This window comes from Nannobrachium achirus (assembly GCF_963921795.1).
Source record: "Nannobrachium achirus genome assembly, chromosome: 18".
In the NCBI taxonomy this organism is placed as follows: Eukaryota; Metazoa; Chordata; class Actinopteri; order Myctophiformes; family Myctophidae; genus Nannobrachium; species Nannobrachium achirus.
This window is the reverse complement of record NC_137825.1, coordinates 30081495-30100552: the sequence shown is the minus strand read 5'-3', so window position 1 is coordinate 30100552 and position 19058 is coordinate 30081495. Positions and strand designations below refer to the sequence as shown.

Sequence of the window (19058 nt, the reverse complement as noted above, 5' to 3'; positions counted from 1 at the left end):
CCCCAACCCAAAATCATTTGGTGTGACACTAGTTTGGAAAAATTAAACAGGCAATTATTTGGACACCTATTGGCTAGAGAGGTCCTTCTTCTGTAAGGCTATTCAGCACTCCCAGCACAACTGCAAGACAGGTGTCTGAGGTGAGTTATGATTTTAACATTTTCATGAAATGCCATCTTGTTGAAACGTTGACAAACTCACCATTCTGGATGTCTTTTGGTTTGACACCTTTTCTTTAAAAAAAGCTTAAGTTATTTGAAGTTTTGGTCATATTTCCATGTAGATCTAGGCTGCTTTGTTATAGCTAGCATGCTGTTAGCATGCTAATGTGTACATAGTAGCCTCAAGGTAAACCTAAATGGAGAAAACAGTAATATGGTGTGACACTTAATCATATGGTGTGACATGTCTGCTTGTCACGCCATATGACTTGATTGTCACACCATATGATTTATACTGTATTTAACTACAGATATAACAATAAATAACAAAGTTCCATGTTTCTTTTGTACATTTAAACATTTGTTTTAAACATTTTCACATAAAATGTAATTTAGCTTCATTCAGTGATACTTCAAATTCATCAGACAGAGCAGAAACCCCTTCACAGAAACCTTAACATATTGTTTCAATCTAAACAATATTTTCTCTTTGTCTTAAACTATACATTCCATTTTCTTTTGTCAGCTGGAAAATGACAAGTGCTGAGAGAACGAGAAAGTACAGGGAGAAACTAAACAATGACCCAGCAAGGAGAGAGGAGCCAAAGGGGCGAGACTGCATTTTCTAAGAAGAGCAGGAGGTTGTCTGTGGCATAGCAGAACCACAACAAGGCAGCCGGTTTGCTACCCTCACCAAATACGACTGGCTGATGTACAATACAGTCTAAATGTATAATCTAATCTGATCTAATACTTTTGTACTTTCACTCACTGGACTGGACAGTGGACAGTGTTAAGGTAGGACCCGAGACAAAACTAGCGAAAATAGCTGATCTACAAGCTCTCAACACGTTGTGCTGCGAGAGCTTGTAGATCAGCTATTTTTGGAGTTGTGGAGATGTGGTGTAATGTCATGATTCCTAATTACATTTGTTCAACACAAAATGCTGTGTTCAAGTTCAGGAGACTTCGGAAAAAAGCAATTTACCTGAATGCTGAGTTCTGTTTCCACTAATTGGTGTTAATAAAATGTTGCCTTGGCTCCAAGTGTGGCTATGCGCCTTATTGTCTCTTTAGGATCCTTCTGCCGTGGGCCGGCAGAAGACTTAGGTGTGTGTAGCATTCCTGTGCACATCCTCATCATCCATCTACTACTACAATTCTTTCTTATCCCATGTTAAAGCCCTACAATAATATCCTGTTCAGAAATATTAAGGCCATGTTATCCTGGGTAATTGTTTAATCAATCAGTAAAGTTCAGTACTCACTAATAGGTAGGTTAAACACAGTTTGCTTTGACACATGAAGATATGATCATACGGTGTGACACTAAATCATTTGGTGTGACATTCCAAATAGTGAAAAATCATACCTTTATTAATGATTAAACCAAAAAAATGTTTATGCATTACATAGAGAATATTATCAGGAAGAGTCACAAATATTTGTGTAATTTTAGAGAAAGTTTTGACAGAATACATTTAAAATATGTTGTAAGATCATGAACATGGGCCTCACACAGAGTGTCGATTATGAAAAAAACATACAGATATAATTAATTTTCAAAAAACTATAGTGGATCACTGGTTAGTTATGATAAAGGACTTTGATAAAGTGAGTAACTTAAGAAAGATGTACTCCATTTTCATTTTATGAACAATTATTTTCATGTCACACCATATGACGATTTTAGGCACAAGTACAACAAACTGCTGAATAAAGTCTGATTCCAATAAAATATCTAAAAACAAAATGTATTTCCATAAGGTTGAGAGTGAGTAGAACAAAAGTAAATAACTTTTATGCCTGCAATTTAAAGTTTTTTTAAAAACACATTTTTTGGGGCGTCACGTCACTGACCCATATACACACATGCACCTATATACTGTGTACAAAAAGGAAATCAGGCCGTCTTCTCCATTTCATTCCATGCATGAAGCAGCAGGTGTGCCAGCCAGGCAGCAAGGGTGGGGGATGGAGGGCTTTGAGGGGTTGGGGGGGGGGGGGGGGGCATAGAGGGATCCTGGGAGTGGAGATAACAATCGGGACGAGATTACAAATGGAGGCGCTGTGGATTCATCGCTGGCAGCACTCGCTCTGCACAGTCAACAAACAATTTAGTCAAGTTGACCGAGTTCAGTTTCCTGTTTCCCTGCCTGCCCTGTCAGCCTCCCCTCGCCCTCCAAAGACCGCAGCATGCAAGCAGCGCACAGCACTGATCCAAGGGCAGACAACTCCAGCAGCCCTCATTATGGTATTGCACCTCCACTGACAAACTACCAGCCCCCAACCCCCTTTCCCCCTCTCTATCTCTCTCTCTCTCTCTCTCAAACACACACACACACACACACACACACACACACACACTCGGTGTACAGGGTCGTATGCAGGGCAAAGTCTCGCCGCTCTGCACGTGAGGACTCAGAGCCAGCCTGTTGGTCGTTTTTATTTTCAGCCCAAGGTGCTGACCTAATTCATGTAGCCCAGAAGTGCCTTTTTCCTTTGGCCTTTTTTTCTCCCTTGAATGCAAATCAGTCACAATAATCTGAGCATAAAGGGACCTCCCACAGGCCTACATAATATCCTCCACCTCAGAAAGGTTTGGAAATGTTGTTCTAGAGGGAAAAGAAAGAAGAAAGGTTTTCCTCAAGCCAAAACCAGGAAAAAGAAAATGCTTACTGGGCAGTACGTTCAGCGCGGTGGGCAGTCAGTCCCTGTCGGTCACACTTCAAAGAGGCCCAGCTAAACTCCGGGTGGCTGGGGTGAACTTCAACCTCGCAGCCATAACATAAACCAAAGTCTGGTTCTGTGGCCAGAGGAATATCTCTCTCTCACACACACACGCACGCGTACGTACACTACACGCACACACAAACTCTACTCTCCACTTGTTGGCCCTCAGGGGCGGCTTAGACAGGAGGCGGACTTGGGACTCCAGACGCCAGAGCCAGAAATGTGACCAAAATCTGGGGTGCTCTCCAACTGACGAAGCAGCACGCTGTAAATGTAATGGCGGGAGCCTTGCAGTGGCAGCTGAAAGAGGCGTCCGTTTCATAACTGAGCGTGGTGTGGTACGAAGCTTTCCAAGGCGGTAAAATGTCCGGACCTCAGGATACTTATATACAGATATACTTAATATATATGGTGCCCGAGCGCGCCGACTCTACTCTACTCACGCCACTACAATTACGCTGCATAATGGGTCTAAACCGCATGCTTATTATAAGCAGTAAGTATATTATAAAAACCCTGTATGCATGCATTTGCATTTGATTGACAAGAGTATGATGGAAGGTATTAGACCAGGGGTCTTCAAACGGGGGTCCGGGACCCCTAGGGGGTCCTCAGAGTTACTGCAGGGGGGCCTCCAAATCTTTGTGTGATAGAAACTTTTTCCTCCTTTTTTATATTAACCACTTGAACCCTAGCATCCATATATTCAGAAACCTTTAGCCAAAAATAGCAGGTCTACAAGCTCACAAAGCCTCACGCTGTGTGGTGTTGTGAGCTTGTAAATCGGCTATTTTTGGAAAATAGCTTTGGTGTTGAGGGGAAAAAGAGCAGACTAAGTACAGAGTGAAAGGTCAAGTTTATTAAGTATTGACGGTTCAAGTGGTTAAATTAAATATCTGAAAACACAAATTGACATGAATCCAAAACACGCTGATGATTGTGCTGTCAAACCATGAAACTATATGGAATCTATGAAAAGGTTGTGGGTGTCCCTGCTTTGTCTCTCTCTCTCAACTAAGGGGTCCTTGGCCTGAAAACGTTGAAGACCCCTGCATTAGACAGTGCCAATATGATTTATGAGAGGGCCATGCTCACACCGCCTGTCATTGCAGGGGCAGTGAGTTCACAGTTCACCACACCATCGCCACACACTCCTTCCTCTTTCAATGAGTTCACAGCCCCGCCCCCTGTTCACTACCCTCCTTCCCCTCAGCCACTTTCAGTCTTACTATAGTGTGGTAAACTTCTGTGTGCGTGTGCGTGTGTGTGTGTGTGTGTGTGTGTGTGTGTGTGTGTGTGTGTGTGTGTGTGTGTGTGTGTGTGTGTGTTGTCTCTGTGTGTGTGTGTGTGTGTGTGTGTGTGTGTGTGTGTGTGTGTGTGTGTGTGTGTGCAAATCCATGCTGACCCCCGTAATTGATGGAAGGTCAACAAATGTGTGATTCTCTATCATACTCACCATTCAAGGAGTTATGTTAAGAAGACTTTCTTATTAAATGTAAACAGGAGGCAAGCGAGACCCAAGTCAAATCAAAGACAGCAAAGCTCAGAGAGAATACAATCAATAAGGCTGTTAGAAGCTGTAACTATTCCTTAATTCGTTGTAGGGTCTATATTGTATACAAGTGATATTTCAACCTGTGAGTTCAATTCACACCCAATTCACACAGCTAACGTTCAGTGACCATTATGACGAACGAATTCCACTTTATATTGCCAGGAATAGCAGTGGTGCAGCGGTCCCATTTAAGCACCTATAAACATTTTTATAAGAGCCATAACCACTGCACATGCAAGACTCATGCGGTACAATCTTATGACTAGATTGCAGGAAAAAGTGTTGCACTGTCTGTGACACTGACAATGTTATTTTTGTATCTTGGGATGGGGATTGCTTACCACCCCTGGGGACTTATCTATGCGATTTGACAGGTGAGATTAACGACAGTGAGGTGTGTGAGGGGTGATAATGAAGATTACCTAAGAGTATACTGCTGGTGGCAACCTCTGTATGAACAGCTACAGTCTGGGATATAAAATGTGTGCAAGTGCTGCCTGAATCTCTATGTGACGTTGACTCTACTCCCTGTGAATAAAAACTATCTGCTTTGTTTTGATGAACGGATTAGTTAAAGGGATATTACACTTTCAAAACTTTTTTTTCGTCTAATCAGGCTTGTATGAACACCCTGAACAGTTTTTAATTTGCTTCATTCAGTATTTAGATATTTGATGTAAATGTTACCACCTCCAACACGCCCAGGGCCTCTCCACATACACACCCATTGTAACTTCAAACTCCATTTTAACCATGATAGATTCATTAAAAACACCCATTATTTTTTCTGGTGACTCATAATACCCTCCTAATACGTGAGCAGACCGTGTTTTTTCAATAACTTTTTTCATTTATTTTCAATAAAATATTATTGTATTTAATGTTTTCCATTTTCCCAAAGAATTATTAAAAAGAAAAGAAAAAGGTTATTGAAAAAACACGGTCTGCTCACGTATTAGGAGGGTATTATGAGTCACCAGAAAAAATAATGGGTGTTTTTAATGAATCTATCATGGTTAAAATGGAGTTTGAAGTTACAATGGGTGTGTATGTGGAGAGGGCCTGGGCGTGTTGGAGGTGGTAACATTTACATCAAATATCTAAATACTGAATGAAGCAAATTAAAAACTGTTCAGGGTGTTCATACAAGCCTGATTAGACGAAAAAAAAGTTTTGAAAGTGTAATATCCCTTTAAGTCAGTAATCATTTTGAAGTTTAGAATGTGTATCACAGAAACCAGGGGAAAGCTAGTAGAACCATCAGTATAAAAGTAATTATTTTTTTTATTGTTTAAATATACTCGGTACAAATAATTAATAACACTGTTAACCAGACAAACTATACCCTTTTAATAAGAAGACATTTAACTCATTAAATGCCAGGCCTGAGTTTCCCGAGTTATTTCAGTACCCCCAGGATGCCACGGCCCGAGTTTCCCGAGTTGGCAGCCATTTTGAAAAAAAAACTTTCTTTTCAAAAAAACTTTTTTTTTCAAAAGAAATTCCAAAAATGCCTAAAATGTATTAGGAATGATCGCAATCGCGAAATTGCATGTCTGTGCACTGAAAATTGATCCGTGCACTAGAAATTTAGGAACGTGGCATCCTAGTACTTGGCGGCCATCTTGAAAAGGCAATGAATGAGTTAACAGGCTAGCAATGTGAGTAGCCAAGTCTACGGCTAATGAATCTCAAATAGACGTTAAAGCCAAGACACCAGATTATTTATGACTCAGACTTATCCGGCTAATAGGTTATCCAGTTGTCTACATACTTAGAAAGCAATTAGTTTAATATATTGTCACGCACCTCTGGATGCCTGACCCCTCTCGATGCATTATATGATGCATTGTCTAGTTCTAAGAGGGTTATTCTAAAAAAATGCATAAAATAGTGTTGAACATTGCAAATGGAAACATACCATTAACAGATTAGGCAATACAGAACTAGAAACAGTAAAAAAGGTCAGGGATTGGACTGACTGAAGGTAAAATAATTAAGCTTTCCATAAAAATAAAAATAAATAGCTATATTAACCAAACAGGAGGAGGGGATTTACTATTTCTACTGAAATGTCCTTTAAAGCCAGTGTTATTTCAGGGAGATGAATTATCTGCTTTCAATGGATCATGTGCAGAAAATGCATTAATTTCCTCAGCTTCAATAAATCACGGATTGAAGCAACACGCAAGGATCTTTAAATAAGTCACTGAAATCGATTTAGAACATAGACAGTGGCCTTACTTTACTGACTGAATAAATTAACAAATCATGGTTGGAGTTCGGATTTTAATTAATGTATAGATTTATATGGCATTTATTTGTTTGATTTAAAACAACATTTTATCCATGATTGTGATGATTATTGTGATGATTATTTATTTGTTGACTGGTCAACCTGAACCTTGGTCGTGACGTGTGGTCATACAATGCCAAATTCAAGACAGTCATGGACAAACTGCAATGACATTATATACGCGAAGGCCGAAAGGCAACACCACTGCACAGAGGGCCTCAACATATTCCTGCTCGTCTAGAATAAAAAATAGACTAGCACATCAGATTGATGGTTCGTGGTTACATTGGTCTGGCCTAATGCCCGAGCGCTCGCCAATCTCACGCTGAATGCCAAATCTTTTCGACATAAACACTGGCCGATAAGATCTGGGCCCTAAAGTGAGTATTCCCTGTAGCCATTAAACAGAAGAGTTTAAACGCTGTTTAACAATAGATTTTCAAAGAAGAATCTAATCTGAATGAATGGGTGCTATTGGTATAGAATAACCCTTCCACAAGGCAATGGTTATCAGTATCACCTGCTGGTGATGTATCATTACAAAACAGCCCACTGCCAAATATTGTATCCAGGGTCTCTTATCCATAATTCAGTAAACTCTCCATCACCCCTCAGTAGAGATTATGTGTTTGGTGACTGTTATCAGTCTATCATGCAGCGTGTACTGTACACCCAGGTTGCGTGTGTCACCACTAGTTGATGAACACCACTTCAGCATCCCCAGGTATATCTGACTGTTCCATCTGTTACGGTAGATGGATGCAGCCTTCACTGCTGGCTGAGATGTAAAACGCCTAAGACCCTGTGGCTATAATGGCCGAGAGCGGACGGTATCTCAAGAAGTGGTGTGTCTTTGTTTGTTTCAGTTACACTCTTCTGACAGATTGCGGATCAGAGACATTGCACAGCTGCGTTTACACTTTTTCCCCGTAGCTCTCCTGAATTTTAGATGCGTATTCGCACGAGGCACCGACTTTGTATCTTTTTGAGTCTGTCTGAACTCGTGTAGGGCATGCCATTCACAGTCAGACAACTGTGTGAAAAAAATAAAACTGTTTTAAAGCAGGTGTCAGACTTTGTGGCATGATTCACAGGGTATGGAGGCATACAGCACTAGTAGGTTTTTACATTAACTCTTCCCTGTCGTCTCACTTGTGGAAAACAAAACCATTCTTTTACTTGTTAAAACTATCAGGGTAAAAGTTCCAACCCACTACCGCGGAGCTTAGTAAACCACATTTGCTACCTCATCCCAACACTATACATAACGACCAATGGGTTGTATGCTGGCGTCTGATTCAATTAACTCCAAAAGCGCCTGACACGTCCTCTCTCTTGTAATCAAAGTTTGAATTAAAAAATCTAAATTGGCCCGGACCACTTCAATGTAGCCTGACAGCTTGGGTTCGAGTCCCAATCCTAACAGCCTTTGCTGCGTGCCACTTCCCATCTCTCTTTCCCCATTTTCTGTCTACCTACTGTACTGTCAATAAAGGTCTTAATATATATAGGTGTCCCAATTTGGCTGGGAGCCAGTCATTGGATTCTTATTCATTTTCATTTCTTCATTGCATTTGAAAGCTGGGGATCATAGCTACAAAATGATATATTGGTTGTGGAGATTGACCCAACAGTTTTGAAGATATGGCTTATAGAATGATGCCATGCTGAAATACTACTTTTGAGATATTCAAGTTCTAAATAAATTTCTAACCTGCAAATGACCTGACGATCTCTCACATTAATTAAAAAAAGGCTTATTTACATGCAGAGTTAAGCTCTGGCGTTTAAGTGAAATGTAGCCTGAAATTTATGAAATGCTTTAGTGGCTTTATCACATTTTAGTGAAAAAAAAAAAAAAAAAAAAGTTATTTTCAGTCCCTGTCTAAAGTTGTACTTTCCGAGATGACTGGCTCTCAGTGAGATTGGGACACAGTATTGACAGTTCAAGTGGTTAAATATCCGAAAACACAAATTGACATGAATCCAAAATACACTGATGATTGCTGCTGTCAAACAATGAAACTATATAGAATCTATGAACAGGTTGTGGGGGTCCCTGCTTCATCTCTCTCTTAACTAAGGGGTCCTTGGCGTTGAAGACCCCTGGTCTACACAGAATGTTCACAGGAAGTGAGAGGAGGAAAGGGAGGAGGAATCGAGGGGTTTATGCACCAGTTATATAACTCAACCATGGCCCTTCAACCTATGAAACCCTCATATATACTGAATCCCTCATTAGCTGGCAGTCAAACACACACATGCACACGCAGGTGCCGTGAACTCACATCATGCACACGCAGCGGTGCAGGGTACCTGTATTATACTCTTATAATAACTTTAAATGGCAACCCCACACCAGTCTCTTATTCAGCCTAGGCCTTGTTCAGTCTAGCGGCGGCAGACATGCAGTAGGTTAGGTTGAGTCGCAGCCTGAGTATAAGCAAGTAAAGTAAAAGTGACGAGGGGAGGGGGGGGGGGGGGGGGGGGCTTCGTTTCTGGTAGGGAAGGAGTGTGAGTGGTCAGCCACTGGAACCAATCTATCCAAATTGCTCACATAAGACATCAGACGACTGGAAGAGCAATAAAAACTACAATGTTTCTCCACCACAGCCACCCGCTTATTACGCTACTGGGGCAAATCTTTCGGGCTCACGTTCGAAACCATTACTCTTGCGGGTTGGCTTCCTCTGAGGCCAGGTTAGAGAGAGATTTGTTTAGCAAGGAGAGAAAAAATAATAATACACAAATAAAGCAACAGCTACGACAACAGCACCACGCATGTGGGGATTTGATGGGGATTTTATTTTAAACAGGTCAAATCTAGCTCCCCTCCCCTCCTCTACTCTAATGAAATGATGACCTATATACAAGGTGGATGAGCCACACAACCACGGCAGAACTTGGCACACTTTCAAATTTCTAATTGTTGGGCTTCTATAAAGCACGTCTCGAGGTTATTCATTACCTCAGCAGATGATATGGTAAAGGGTGGAAAATTTCCATGGCGAGAACACAGTAATGTATACATCATTGACTCAATCACCAGAGTCATCAAGCAGGCTTCGCTCTGTGCCAAAGAGGCGGTTTGGCCAATGCACACACACATTGTGGAACAGCAGTATAACATATTGTTAACCTGAGAAGATTCTGCAGCTCTTAAAGAAAATTCATACATATGACTCACAACTGAGGTAGGGATGGGACGATATGAAACTGTCATGTTACGATTATTGTGAGCAAAGAAATTGCGATTTACGATATTATCGCGCTAATCAAATACGATTATTGTTTGTTATCACGATAAATGATAATAGCGATTATCGACCCATCCCTTAACTCATTGAATGCCATTTCAAGATGGCCCCCAAGTACCAGACTGCCACTATCCTAGATTTCTAGTGCACGGATCAATTTTTAGTGCACGGATCGTGCACGCCCATGCACCATATATGCATCATATGTGTAGTACTTTTTAACAGCTTTCAAACAAAAAAATCCGCTTGGAAATCCGTTCAGGCATTCATGAGATAGAAGCCTTCAAAGTCAGACAAAACAAACACTGCCACCTTCCAAATTTCTAGTGCACGGATCAATTTTTAGTGCACGGATCGTGCACGCCCATGCCTAGATCATGCACCATATGTGTAGTACTTTTTAACAGCTTTCAAACAAAAAAATCCGCTTGGAAATCCGTTCAGGCATTCATGAGATACAAGCCTTCAAAGTCAGACAAAACAGCCATTTTTGACATTTTGAAAGATGTGTTTGTTATGGGGCTAAACATGCAATTTCGCAATTGCAATCATGCCTAATACATTTGAGGCATTTTTAGAAAATTTTTTATAAAAAAAAATTTTGAAAAAAAATTTTTTTTTTTTTTTTTTTTTTTTTTTTTTCAAAATGGCTTCCAACTCGGGAAACTCGGGCTGTGGCAGCCTGGGAGTACTGTAATAACTCGTGAAACTCGTGCCTTGGCAGTCAATGAGTTAATAGAAGAGTAATAGTACTTGTATTTGAGGCCTGGTGCTCATTACGAAATCAAAAGCACATCGGCAATTAACGTTCATTAGTTAGGTTTTATCAACTGAATTCCCCTTTTCATTAACACTAGTGGGAAAGCAAAGACAAACACCCCCGTTGCCGCCACGCACATACTTCTCTCCTGTAATTCTCCCTGCGAGCTGTGCTGATTACGAGCAGATTAAATTATCCCCAGGAGGCGCGGATAGCGATATTGTTGGTGCTGATTTAATCTCAAATCCACATCCGTCTGTCACTACAGACTATGTGTAAGTAGAAGAGGCTGCTTGTGAAAATCGTTCATTTGGCGAGTCTTGTAGGGCTGAACGATAATCCTTTCGGCATCAGCGTCGCAATGCACATATTTGCAATGGTCAGATTGCAAAGGATGTAAAGTGGGCTCATCAGTCATCTTACTCTATACTAGCAAGGTTTTCCACAACTAACTTGCAGAAAAAACGGTCTAGTTCAAGTAATAAATCACATAATTTAGTCATCGCAATCATTGCTACTGTGAGTATCATAACAAATGGACCTATTAAAGTTAAAAGCTGGTGGTAATTACGTAGCTTTTATTTTCTAATTTCACAACAAAAACACATTCAAATGTCATTGAGCCCTAGAGTTGATGTGTATCGAATGTTTCATTAAATTTTTACAGTTTGCCGATAGTACTCTAAATACACAGATCTAATTCTGTGATCATTTTTTCTGTAATCAATTACCTTTTTGGTATATTTAGATGCCGCTAACTACAGGAAAGTTCTTATAGAGGAAAAGAAAGGGGTTGCTTTTTCTGCAGCTCTTGTTTCAAACCCCAACTCCACCTCTTTCTCTCTAAATCCTGATCCATAAATTATGTGTTGGGTAAATAAGACATTGTGCACCGGCAGTTAATCTGATAGCTCCATTGTTATGGCTTAGTGTGTAAGTTTAGGAATGCATGGCTGACAGGAAGTTGTTTTGTTTTTTTCAGCAAAAGCATTCTGATTAACTGAGGCGATTGAGTACAACTCTTTTAAGTAAAATTACTTCATTCGGTATGTTTTTTCCACATCACATTGCTAATGTTCAAATGACTATATTTTAGTTGTAGTTCAACTACATTTTCTGAGTAGCTTTAGTTTATAATAATTCATCCAATGCCCATATAATTGCTTTATAAAACAGGTCAAAAGAGAGCTTAACTTTCTCTTAAGCTTAACTAGCAAAAACTAGGCTATGCTTTTAGAGTAGCTTCCCTAGACACCAGCCTTGTCTGCAAATATGTGGCAGCTTCATTTCTTTTCACAGTAAGTTAACACATGCAGGTAGCAAGCAGAGAGGGCGAGAGAGAAGATAGAGCTAGATACAGGAGGGGGTGTGTCAGAGAGAAACGGAGAGAGAGAGAAAGAAAGAAAGAGAGAGACATGGAGAAAGGGGGAGTAGGGGACAGAGAGAGAGGGAGGTTCAGTGCCAGCCAAGTGTCGGATGGGCTCCCCCTCGTAAAGCGCTTGGCTTCGCCCAGGCAAAAATAAACCTAAAGGGCCCCAGTGCCAAGTATTTCTGTTGATGAAAAGCCAGTTTGTGAGTGGCCCCCATAGTACGCGGGCAGGGCCGGCCATGATGGCTGTTAATATGAGAGACGTGTGGCCACGTAAAACAGCCTCACCACTCTCTGCTGCCAATAAAGGTCAGTTTATATGTTATTATTTTCCCTTATGATTCAGCTGCATGCTGCACTCACCCCTGTTGCACAGGGGAGGGGAGGGGCAAAGACAGACAGACAGACAGACAGACAGACAGACAGACAGACACAGACAGACAGACAGACAGACAGACAGACAGACAGACAGACAGACAAACAGAGAGACAGTGAGGGGAGGGTATAGCGTTCTTCTCGCCGTAATGATACCGAAGAGAGGGGAAAAGGAAAGAAGGGAGGGGAGAGGAGGAGAGTTAAGGAGGGAGTCTCTGGCAACCATCTGCATGGAAACCTCTGTCAAAGAGAAACAACCAAATAAAAAACGACAAGAACTGAGGAGCGATGGGGAAACCACTAGAAGAGAAGAGAAGAGAAGAAAGAAAAGAGGCTGTGCTCTGAGAAAACAGATATATAGAGAGAAGGGGGGGTGAAGGAATGAGAGACACAAAAAACAACCTTGCATAAACTGTGGGTGCCTGCCTGCCTGGTGGCTCAACCAGTTAGTGCACAGACCATAGTACCGTACCTGGGTTCGAATCCATCTAACATCTGCTCCTGTCTCACAATGACTCTCGTCTTTCTCTGCCCTTCTTTTTTGCTGTCTCTCTCTACTCTGTGTGTGAGTGGTGGTTTGTTATCTGGATGACAGCAGGACACTTGGTGGCCCTGTGTGAAGGCATCCCCCCTTCCCCAACTGATAATCGCTGTCACGCTCTAAACGAAAGCACGCTTATCAACGGCTGGGACCTTTCCTCGGCCTCTCCACACATTCAGCTTGAAAGTTCAGCCTCCACCATAACAGAGCGGAGTGAAGTGAGAGAGCTCCCCTTCCCCACACACAGCACACACACATACACATCTTCGTGGAGAGGGGTTAGCTGCATTCTGCTCAGCTAATGAGGCTGAGCGAGAGGGGGAGACGGACTCAGACACAAGTCTTGGGTGCCAACAAGTACAACGGAAAAAAAGGCATGAAATTTCCTTTATTGCAGAGAAGGTGGGGGACACATAGCGAGAGAGAGTGGGGTAGAAGACAGTCAGCGGAGAGGGAAAGTGGAGGCATAATATTGAGTTCAGATGACCCGGCCTCGCCACTGTAGAAAGCAATTAGTTTTTCCTTCTTTAGATTTCATTTGATTAGGTCCACTGGGCCGGGGCCCTGTTCGGAATTAATAAGAGAGTGTCATTGATCTCTCTCACCACAGGCTACAATTAGGACCACACAACAGTTACAGTACCACCTTTCACCCCTAGCTACAGCTTTAAAGGATCCCACTGCACCTCACATCCGATAGTGTTTTGTTTCTTTTCCACTGCGTATCACGCCCGGGAAAGCTGTATTCCGAGCAAATTGTATTCCTCTAAAGTTAATCTGTACCTTTGAGGATTTCACTTTCGTCCATGTTAATGTATTGCTTTGACAGTGGGACGCTGGAACATCGGAATGTCTCATTCCCTTTTACTGTAATTTTTCTAATGTCAGAAATTAGGTGGGATAACATAAGCAGCACAGGTCTCATATATTGTACTATACTGCAGACACTGCCCTTGATATTGTTATAGTAATGTCGTTGTTTTGCGAGTTCTTTCTTTTATAGTCAGTAGCATAATTTTTTGTCATCAGGCTCAACTGCTTCAGCAAAAGAACATGAGAACATTTTCCTGTCATCTGATGGTCTATATTAAAATAGCACATTTTCTCAGCTACCAATCTGCTGTCAAAAAAATGTCTTTATCAAATGATAGCTCTTTTATCACAGTGAAATCGCACATTAATGAGGCCCAAGGGAGCGTCTCGTCCCGATTCAACTCAAGCTACTCCAGGCCCTACCAACAAATTGGATGCACAATGGTATGCAGGCATACGTTCACACTAACAAAGCCACCCAATGTTTGCCTAGTCGTTTGAGTAATCTCACTTTTCATGCACAAAAAGGGCAATTTATTCCCTCAGCCAAGACCAATCAATCACGTCTTTTTTTCTTTTTCTTTTGCCAAAATGTTAATAGAGAAGGCTTTGTTGTGCTGATGCAACTAAGAAGGTTGGTCAACACAGGATATATGGTGGCCCAAATCTGTTGGCGCCCGGACCCTGGCATAAATACTTGTGCTCCGCAGCACTCCGTCTTGGCTGAGTTCATGAACCAATGTGCAAGTCTATGGAGTATGGGTGATATAATCTAATTAATCAGGCAAGAACAGAGACAAACGCAGCAGGGCGCCCCCAGGCTGAGCCTCTATAGGATGAGCTGTACGCTTATTAAGGTCAAAGCACAGGAAACAGAATAAAATAACCCTAGGCGTGTCTTTATGTTGTGTCGTCTGGGGCAGTGGGGAGGCGGGAGACAGATTCCAACCGCTCTCTCCGTCGGCAGACTGTTCAGGAATAGCTCTCAACATGCTGGACTACCCAGAATGCCCTTTCCCCTCCCCGGGGCAGCTCTGACATCATAATACAGTGGATTCAGACCAGGACATCAGCTGCACAGCCAGGGTTATATAACTGAACTCTGTTTCCCTGCTTCCAAGGCATTCCTACTGAGGGCACGAGAAGGGGGGTCGACTGAGGGAAGGAAAGAAAGAAAGAAAGAAGGGAGGCAGAGGGGGGAGAAAAGAAACAGACAGGCAAAGACAGTGGGGTCACAAAATGAGGCCCTTTCCTCTGCAATACCCCCCCCCCCCCCCTTCACACACACACACCACCTAAAAAGGCCCCCAGCCAGCTATGAAGATATAGACCAGGTCACTCTGGGCTACATTGAGATACAGCACATCTACACCGCTAAATCAAAGCCCGGTGCGAAAGCCTGTTTTTTCCCCTACCTGCACCACGTATGGAAAAATAATACGGGCTGAAGGAAAACTATAGGAAATTACATCCTCCTGAGTGCGCACACTATATAGGACACGTCCATCTGCATGCTTGTGATGGAACTACTAAAAGCTTTTCATAGTACTGTATCCTCAAGCATGTCTGCCTCACGTACATACAGTACATGGCTTCATCTGAAACGGTACATTCAGGAGAAATGTTTATAGTCGAATGGCAGATTTGTCTGATGGCTAATCATCAACCCAGGTAGAGAGAGAAGAACACAGTGTTTTAAGGCACTAGCTAATGATTAATACATATGGTGGTTATCTGGAGTGATGCCAGGCAGCCGATCTTGCCCTCCATCTCGCTGTGTGTTTAATCACCTCCTCAGCACAGACTGACACATGCAGCTAAGTGGAGAAAACTCCCCAGACACTGCATGCGCTCTCAGCTCCACACAGTGTCGACTTAAAGTTATTTGCTTTGGTTTCCCGCCTCCCCACACCTTTTCTCAGAGCATTCAACACTTTATTTACCAATGTTCCCACTGTTTGCTTACTACTCCAAAGACAAAGTATACGGCGGGAAGGATAGAGAAGTTCCGTAATGGATTTATGCGACGCTGAAGCGAAAGCTGGGATTTTCACAGGTGTGTTGGAAGCATTGCGAGGGTAACTGCACCCACATTCATTATTATAGTACAGTGTAAATGCAGTTTGTTAACTATAGGTGTCTCCACACCTAAGTTGCATGAGAAAACACACCACACTCAGTTGACAAGAGCATTGGTGGGCAGAATGATAGGAGGGTATGCACTCCAAATATACAGCATCTAACATTCATTCATTTCAAACTAATTTACACACCTGTTGCGGGTGTGATGTCTTCATGGTTTATGCATGGTTCCACTTTATCAAACACAAACAAAGACAGGGAGTAGATATCAAGTTTGACATCAAGTCTATTTACTTTGGAGTAGGGTTAGTCTGCATTTCTGATTATCGTGTGGGTGGGAGCATTGGTGTGTGCACTGCTGTGCAGTGCCCTGGAAACAGTCTATCAGTCTGTGCCTGTGTGCCAGCCTCTTCTGTTGGCAGCTTGATAAATGTGAGTGAAAGGGCACACTGCTTTTAAGCTACCGTTCTCCATCAGTGCAAGACAAGAAGAAAACTCCTCTGGAAGTGATTGCCACTGTGGACGGGGGACTCTGAACAGACTGTGTAGAGTGGATGCTTTCACTGATCTAATTATTACAGCTGTGTCACACTCACAGCGCAGAGGTGGGTTTAATTTAGAAAGAGCCACACTAAGGAAATAGTTGTCACAATAATCACCCGGAGCTGTGATATACACCACCGACTGAGATTATCATTTAATGGGGATTATTATGTGAGCCGAGTAAATGACAATCTGCAGACACAACCTGTAAACAACAGAAGGCTGTGATGCATTTGGCAGTTTTGGGGCAAGACAGATGGAGCATACTCACAGTGACAGACTGGACACAACATGAGATGTAGGTTCAATTTCTTTGCTCTGTTTAACAGTAAGTTCCGTTGTCATTAATGTAATGACGCCAATGATTGGCCCTGATGACGACTACGTGTGGGCCAAAACACGAAGTTTCATCAGGGAGTAGCTTGTGGTATAAAAGCTTTTTAATTTCATGAAAAGTGCATTGGACTCATTTCTTTTTTTAGTAATCATGACACTTTTTTGGCAGCGATGCCCATCAACATTGACCCACAAGTGGCCCTGTGTGTCACAGCATCATAAAAGAGCACACATGCCATTCATTTCTGTGAGGTGGACTTTCATCCAGAGTGCGTTATGATGGCATGACTGTACTATATACCCTTTGTTCGTGCAGGTGGCATTCAGTGGGAACTGAACCACTGGCCCACTTTAAAATCATATTGCATCTCACAATGCCAGCCTAACTAATGTATATACTTTTACTGGTAAACATGTACAGTACAGTAGGCTACAGTATCTTCAAATAACGCTAGTATTCAAAATGCTGAGCCATTTCATAATGCCTTGCCTGCATTGAATTTCTGCAAGTGGTTGCAATTCTGGAAAAACAAAAACAAAAAAAACTTTTACACACAAAAATAGGCTATATTATTACTGCATTATGGAGAGCAGTAGGTTACATTAAGTTGGTAACTTTCACACACATGCACGTGTGCTATCTCTCTCTCTCTCTCTCTCTCTCTCACACACACACACACACACACACACACACTCTCACACACACACACACACACACACACACACACACACACACACACACACACACACACACACAGTCACACACACACACACACACACACACACACACACAAATGTAACAGCTGCAAATATATTTGTTTTGAGCTTTTTCTCTAGCATTATGCTAAGGCATATCCATCATCATCGCACTGTATTTATATTTATTTCAATCACATGCTGCAACCTTTTGTGTGTGTGTGTGTGTGTGTGTGTGTGTGTGTGTGTGTGTGTGTGTGTGTGTGTGTGTGTGTGTGTGTGTGTGTGTGTGTGTGTGTGTGTGTGTGACGCGCGCACATGCACATACACACGCTAGCGTGGACGCGCACGCATGTGTCTGTGGTCTGTGCGCGCAGGCATAAATCCAAGTTCGGGCCCAATAATAAGGCAGCAGCATTGACTACAGTACCACCACCAGCGCAAGAAACAGGCTATAGCAGACAGTCCACAACACACATTATCGCCATGCAACTTGCACGCTATATGAACGCCACCTCCTCGGCAATAATACGCAGAAAGCACACAGTCTGGGACATGTCCACAATAGAGGCGGGTGTATCCCGAAACAACACGCACGCGTTTAATAAACCGCGCTTTATTACACTGTAACGGCTGCTGCTACATTGTGTCTGCCTCTCCTTATACTGCTGATCTGTCAAACCATGCCTACCTACCAGACAGAGGCGTCAATTGGGTATGGCAAAGCTATGGCAGCTGTCATACCTTGGCTACAGGGGGAAATAATAAAATGTGCTTTTCATTGTGCCAGTTGCTAAGGTATGGCAACATGACGCGCGCGTGCAAGACACCAGTCATGTTGCCATACCTTAGCTTTTGCTGAACTGACGCCACTGCACACACACACTCACTGTAGCTACCGCGGCTAACGTGAGCGGTCATAGGCTACCAGTATCTAGTGCTGTAATGAGTGTAGTGACCAGTGCGTGCGTGGTGGTAGTAACACTCACCGTGGCGTTGCTCCACGCGGGTCCTCGGACGCGACAGTCGGGTGGGATTCGGAGAAGGAAAACAACAGTGAGAAAAGTCAGCCGGGCTCAGTCCCCCCTCCTTGCTTTCCAGCACAAGTGTCTGGTGGTACACACACATACATACATACATACACACGCACACTCACACGCGCACACACACGCACGCACGTGCACACACACGCACACACTCACTCACTCACCCACACACACACACACACACACACACACACACACACTGCACTACAGCCAACGAGCTATTCCACCCCTCCGCAAGGCGACTTCTTCTCTTTGTCCGTTATTAAGGATGTGTTCTCTTCTCGCCTTGTGCTTTCTCTGCACACGCAAAACAAAACAAAACAAACCAAAAATGCGTCCCGGTTCGGTTGCCTTTTTTTGTCCTTTTTCTGTTGTTGTTGTTGTTGCAGTAGTGGGCTGCTTGCCACGACAGGGGGAAAAGGAACGGATAGAGAGAAATATAGCAGGCTCGCTCCTCCCTCCCGCTTCATGTACAGTAAGTAAGTGAGGAGGGCG

At 42.7% G+C, this 19058-nt stretch overlaps 1 long non-coding RNA gene across 1 annotated transcript in view; it reads right to left on the bottom strand.

The window, feature by feature from the left end:
- Positions 1-18642, bottom strand: part of LOC308302799 — a 144573-nt gene extending 125931 nt beyond the window's left edge. Inside the window, exon 1 of the long non-coding RNA XR_013962969.1 lies at positions 18507-18642. This is a non-coding gene — a long non-coding RNA (uncharacterized lncRNA). The remainder of the gene's footprint in view (positions 1-18506) is intronic.
- Positions 18643-19058: the final 416 nt, after the last annotated feature.